The sequence below is a fragment of the Mustela nivalis genome (genome assembly GCF_964662115.1).
Source record: "Mustela nivalis genome assembly, chromosome: 8".
Classification (NCBI taxonomy): Eukaryota; Metazoa; Chordata; class Mammalia; order Carnivora; family Mustelidae; genus Mustela; species Mustela nivalis.
Window position 1 is genome coordinate 107,136,181 of NC_139027.1, and position 5,983 is coordinate 107,142,163.

Consider the following 5,983-nt stretch of genomic DNA (forward strand, 5'->3'; position numbering starts at 1 on the left):
GCTGACATCTTGTGGCTGGGTTTGAAATAGGCGCTTCAGGAAGAAATTTCCGTAGAGGCGGAGCGGGCGGGGGGGGGTGGGTGGGGGGGGGTGGTGTTGAAATGTTTGGGAAGAGAGGGGCCCTGAAAATAGCAAATAATAAAACTAATTAACTAAAAAACAAAAAAACATCAATTAATATTTTCTAACTGTATGATGATAATCTTTAACTGCATTTTAAAGGATATGTATTATGTATGAAAAGATAATATTAAGAATATCTATATTTGAATATTAAAAATATATTATATATATGTTTGCTAATCTGTTTGGCACAGATAGAATTTATCCAAAAAATGATGAATTCTGCATTGATTAATTTCTAGCATATGGGAGATCCTCTTCCGTTTACTGTTTGGTGGTCTTTTCTCTGAGCAGCCTATGGAGGCTGATAGGTATTTTTAAGAACCCAGACAAGAGTTAGAATGTTCCATTAACCCACCTGTGCCCCTGGTGGCTTCATGTTCCAGGCTCAGGCTCAGGCTCAATCCCTTCCCTTGGTCTCCTTCTACAGGTCTGACATCTTTTCCACATTGTAGTTATTCTCTCTGGTCTGGTTTTGCTGAAGAATGTGGACAAAGAGGAGCCCTCCAGTCATAATTAACAATAGGGCTGTGGATTAAACAGACTTTTCTGACACTTTAGGATAACATAAGGAAACTACAGTGTATAAAAGGGAAACTTAAAAATAATATTCCAGCTTTTATTTTCCTGGAATTTGTCAGCGACTTTTTCCCTGTGATTTCTGGTCATAACTCTTAGCATGATGTCAGGTTACCAAGGTTTATGCTTTGCTCCCAAAAGGGTCCAAGTGTTTAACATCTTCCAGAGTGAAAGACCCCAAGTCCTGTGTCTGCTTCCTGTCTGAGGAAGCGAAGCATCAATTCACATCATATTAAGCTCTGCAGTGATGCACCCCAATCACAAGGGCAGAGAAGGGAGAAAGGGGTGATTGAATCAATCACTCCTACCCCCCACTTCGGGTTTGGTATCTGGGAAGTGGCACGGTGGTGGTTCTGGGATACTGGTGATGTTTTATTTTTTTTTTCTTTAAAGATTTTATTTATTATTTGACAGACAGAGATCACAAGTAAGCAGAGAGGCAGGCAGAGAGAGATGGAGAAGCAGGCACCCTGCTGAGCAGAGAGCCCGATGCGGGGCTCGATCCCAGGATCCTATATCATGACCCCAGCCAAAAACAGAGGCTTAACCCACTGAGCCACCCAGGTGCCCCAGTAATGTTTTATTTCTTAATCTGAGTGATGACTCTATGTTCATGTTTATTTTGTGAAAATATATTTATACATTTTATTATATATATTATTCTTCACCAAAAGAGTTTGCATGAAAATTCTAATGCCTCTGAACCTCCAGGCACATTCACAGGGACACACTCATACAATGCAGCAGGTGGCAGTTGTGAGAAGTAAAAAAAACAGTTTTAGAGAAATAAAGATACAACCTTTCTTCATAGGTTTCAGCACGGTGTGAGTAAGTGTGTAAATCTCCTTTATGTGTTTTGCTAAATAAAGTGGGTCAAAAACCTATAAACACAGTAGAATTCCCAAATACAATGACAGTGGCACCATTAGAAAACACTCAGGCTGACTATATATGTAATACTTCCCAAGTAGGAATTATCTAGAACCAATTTCAAGTGACAGAAATTAAAGAAGAGATTTAGTTGTCATTATAGCTGCATACTAGCATTATAGCTATGTTAGTAGTTATTGTTATGTTGATGTATTATTGGAAACACCACATACTTTCTAATTAATATTCTTGGAGGTCTTAAAGAACTTTAATTAAAATCTTCTTTAATTTATTATATTATGTTATGTTATTTTAATTTAATTTATTATGAGGCAATAGCCTCATAATAAAAAAAGCTGGGTATAGTGGGAAGGAGAAAGTGGGTCAAGTCCATACCTTTCAGCAGTTGTAACATGTGAGATGAATCACATAATCTCTCCAGCTGCTTTCTCACCAGTGAGAAAATCCTCATGTCTGACCACCCACAACCTGGCAGTAAGAATAAAGGAAATGCTACACATTGAAGTCCTCCAAAAACTTCATTCACAAGATATCTCTTGATAATTGCAGATCTGTCTGTAGAAATGAAAGACCAAACATGTCCATGTTATGTAACTCATATGGTAACTTCATATTTCCGGAGCTTTAGTCCTTGCTAGATGGTCTTAAGGAAGCGGTGTTGGAAAAATCCAATCACTGCTCCCCCATGTTCATAGCAGCATTATCTGTATTAACAAAGACATGGAAACAACCTAGATGTTTATCAGTGGATGAATGGATAAACAAGTGATATTTATATACAGTGGAATGTTATTCAGCCGTAAAAACACAAGAAGATTCTACCATTTGTGGCAACAGAGAAAGACAAATATTGTATGAGCTCACTTATATGTGGGACTTAAAAAAAAAAGAATCATAGAAAAAGAGATCAGACTGTGGTACCAGAGACCGAGGAGAGTGGGCGGAAGGGAACTGGAGGATGGTGGCCAAAAGATAAAAAAGTCCATTTATAAGATAAGTAAGTACTAGATGTATGACCCCTATGATGACCATGGCTAACACTGATGTATACATGGGAACTGTATACAGTTGAGAGAATAAATTCTGAGGGTTTTCATCACAAGGAGAAAATTTGACTTTGCTTCCCACTTTAAAAAAAGTATCAGATAACTCTTCCAGACATCTGGATAAACATACTTATTCTTGGATAACAGCATCCCTTGCAAGATATATATTTTTTCTTTTTATTGTATCTATATGAGAAGACAGGTGTCAGCTGAATTTATTGTGGTCATCATTTCACAGTATATGTAAATCAAACCATCATGCTGTATGCCTTCAACTTACACAGTGATGTATGTCAATTGTTTCTCTATAAAACTGGAAAAATGTAAGAATTCAACTGATTAATGGTGCTTGATAATCTGCCACATGAAATGAATTATATATATATAATATTATATATATAAAATGCATATATTATATATAGATATAGATACATGTAAATAAAATGGCTTGTGCTGCATGGAAGTGAACTGCTCTGTGGGGTATGATACATAGTGGGAATAGGATAATTCCTTCTTTGCATTCAGCCCTGTACCCTGCAGCTCATATGTTACTGCTCACCGAGTTTTCTCCCTGCTATCACACACCTGTAGCATCTAACTCCAAGCTCCTGTGTCATTGGGGTAGGGGGTTTTTCTCTGCCCAGTGGGGCTGGCTCTGTCTGCTCATGGCGGTACTGCAGAGTTAGAGAATTAATGCCCAATGAAGCATCACTCAATCAGTATCTCACCTCCCTTACCCCTGGGGAGAGATAACACTGAGGCTGTGTTCCACTCTGACCCCCTGAGCTCTCCAAGAGGCTAGAGCTCCAGTGACTTCAGTGGTAGCTGGCCTGATGTCATACCCATTATAGGGTGGCTTCACGTCTCTGTCTCATTTTCCACTGTCCTATTCCTGTTTCCTTTGCCTCTCGGGGATGCTAATTGCCTCAAAATTTTTTTTTCTTTTTTAAAAAATTTAAAAAAAATTAAATTATTTATTTAAAAAAATTTTTTTTCTCTTTTAAAAAATTATTTATTATAGTGAAAATACACAGAAAAACAGAGCTGGAAGGTGGTGGGATGGAAGATCTGGAAAAACTTAATTACCAGACAAGCTGCCCAAACATAGCTTCCTGCTGTGGAGGAGAGTGATTTGGCCCTTGTCTTTCCCACCTTTTCTGATTCAAAGAAACCTGCTCTTTGCCGGATGGGACCCAGAGAGCTCCATTTTCCCACTTGTTCTCTTCCTGGGGCTTGGGAAAGGTGGTATAGTTCTCATGCTTTCAAGATACAGAAAATAGTATGGAGAAGGAAAGATGTTACAGTGCTTTGGTACAGTGCTATCTCCAGCCCCATCCCACAGTGTTTGTTGATCAAAGAGAGATGAGTCTCATGGAATTGGGGCAACTTGGGCAGTAGTAGTACACTGAGCCATGAGGCTGTGTTGGCGAGGAAATGAACAGCATCCTACTTGGTGTAGAAGCTGGCCAGGAGGTAGGGGACACTAGAAGAGATTCTGTGGGATCTGCAGGAAGACATAAGTTGGATCCCATACTCCCATCTCTTCCCAGTGTGCCGGTAGCTGAGCTTTTCCTCGGCCAGGGGCTCAAAGGGTGAGTTTTTCACTGTATGTGAGGAAACCTACATAGCCAAGTTATGGATGACGTTGGTCAGGGTCCAGACAACAGGAATGCCGAAGAACGGGATGCTGAGTAGAACCACATGGAGCAGTCCTCCCAAGATGGGGTAGGCCAGCCAGATGCCCTGGCTATTCATCACTCGAGGGTTGGGGTTTACTTCTCTATGTGCCACCCCCACATTCTTCCTACCACAGTGGGGGATCAGGCAGGGATTCAACTCAATTTCCTTTTAACCTCTCTTTGAGTTTGTTCCCCCAAGTTGTCTCCTGAATAGCTAAAGATGAAAGAATGAAAGAACTTCCCCATTGTGCATAAAGGAAAAGCTGACAACCTAGGGAAAAATAATTTAAAAGGCAAGACCAGTCCTCTCTGCTCTTAGAGCCACTAATGGACATCATTACTCTGATCCTTATGCTTCCATTATAAGTTGAAGGAGTGAGCCTAGGCTTGGAGCAGGGGTTTCAAGCAGCAAGGGAAATAAGTATCTGTCTTTATGTTTCTGAAGAAGTTAATAGGGAATCATGAAGAGGCTACATTCACCGTAATTTCAGAAGAGGGTCAGGGGAAAGAGTCACGGAATTGCTAAGAAGCGGGGGGAGGTGATCATATAATCTCCCTGATTGGAGGAATTTGAGAGGCAAAGTGGGGTCTTGAGAGGTCTTGGGGATTAGGGAAGGAAAAAATGAACCAAGATGGGATCGGGAGGGAGACAAACCATGAGACTCTTATTCTCACAAAACAAACTGAGGGTTGCTGGGGGGAGAGGGCTCATGGAGAAGGTGGTTGTGTTATGGACATTGGGGAGGGTATGTGCTATGGTGAGTGCTGTGAAGTGTGTAAGTCTGATGATTCACAGACCTGTACCTCTGGGGCTAATAATACATTATATGTTAATAAAAAAATTAACTAAAAAAAAAAAAAATAAGCCCTATGGGGCAGGGAGGGGGTGCGGGAAGTACTTCTAATGCCCACCTTTCCCTCTGGGCTTGGCTGTCCTGTCTCTCACCTGCTTGGCAAGTAAACAGGCAGCATCCCATTTCCTTCTCTCACGAGTCAGGTGTTACCAAATATTTGCCCATGGCTTTTGGAATGAGCTAAGAAGGGAGCTGAGCTTGCCATCCCAAGAGATGGAAACCTGATCTCCAGATCCAGGGGTGGCTCTGATTGTCTGAACTTTGTCCTTTAAAATCTCTAAAGTTGATGATGCCTAGTTGGGAAGCAGAACTTGCCTGCCCCTCTTCACCTAAAATTTCCTAAACCCTCGTACTGGGCTCACCCAGGCTCCTTGCAGCTTCCCTCTCTAGTTCATCATTCATGGGCTCTCCTCAAGGCTCTCTTTAGAGCTTCTCTCTAGCTGGTTAAATTCCAGATTTCCCCCTCACCATTCCCCATTCCCCATTTGCCTCCCACCATTTTTCCTCAGCACCCCTTTCTGGTCTCTTTGCAGCCCCTCCCAGCAGGCTTCAGAACCCATCTCAGATCCTTGCCTTAACATCTGCCTCTGGTAGATCTCAAACTAAGACAATGACCAACAATATTGGCTCTAATTTTTGACTCTTGAAATGTAATTTCTTGCCTAATTTATGGCTTTTTCCCCTACTGTCCATGCCACGGACCATGGATCAAAGGTTATAAGACCGAGTTGGGAATGGGCTATTGGTTTGTTTTGATAGATACATGCATGTATCAAGAGCCTATTTTCCAAAATTAATCATTATTGTTTAT

At 41.1% G+C, this 5,983-nt stretch overlaps 1 pseudogene across 1 annotated transcript; it reads right to left on the reverse strand.

The window, feature by feature from the left end:
• Positions 1-3,893: 3,893 nt before the first annotated feature.
• On the reverse strand, positions 3,894-5,732 carry LOC309870644 (ORM1-like protein 2 pseudogene; annotated as a pseudogene). Its single transcript has 2 exons — positions 5,641-5,732; positions 3,894-4,443 (listed from the first exon to the last, which is right to left on the reverse strand). The product of its transcript is annotated as an ORM1-like protein 2 pseudogene (transcript).
• Positions 5,733-5,983: the final 251 nt, after the last annotated feature.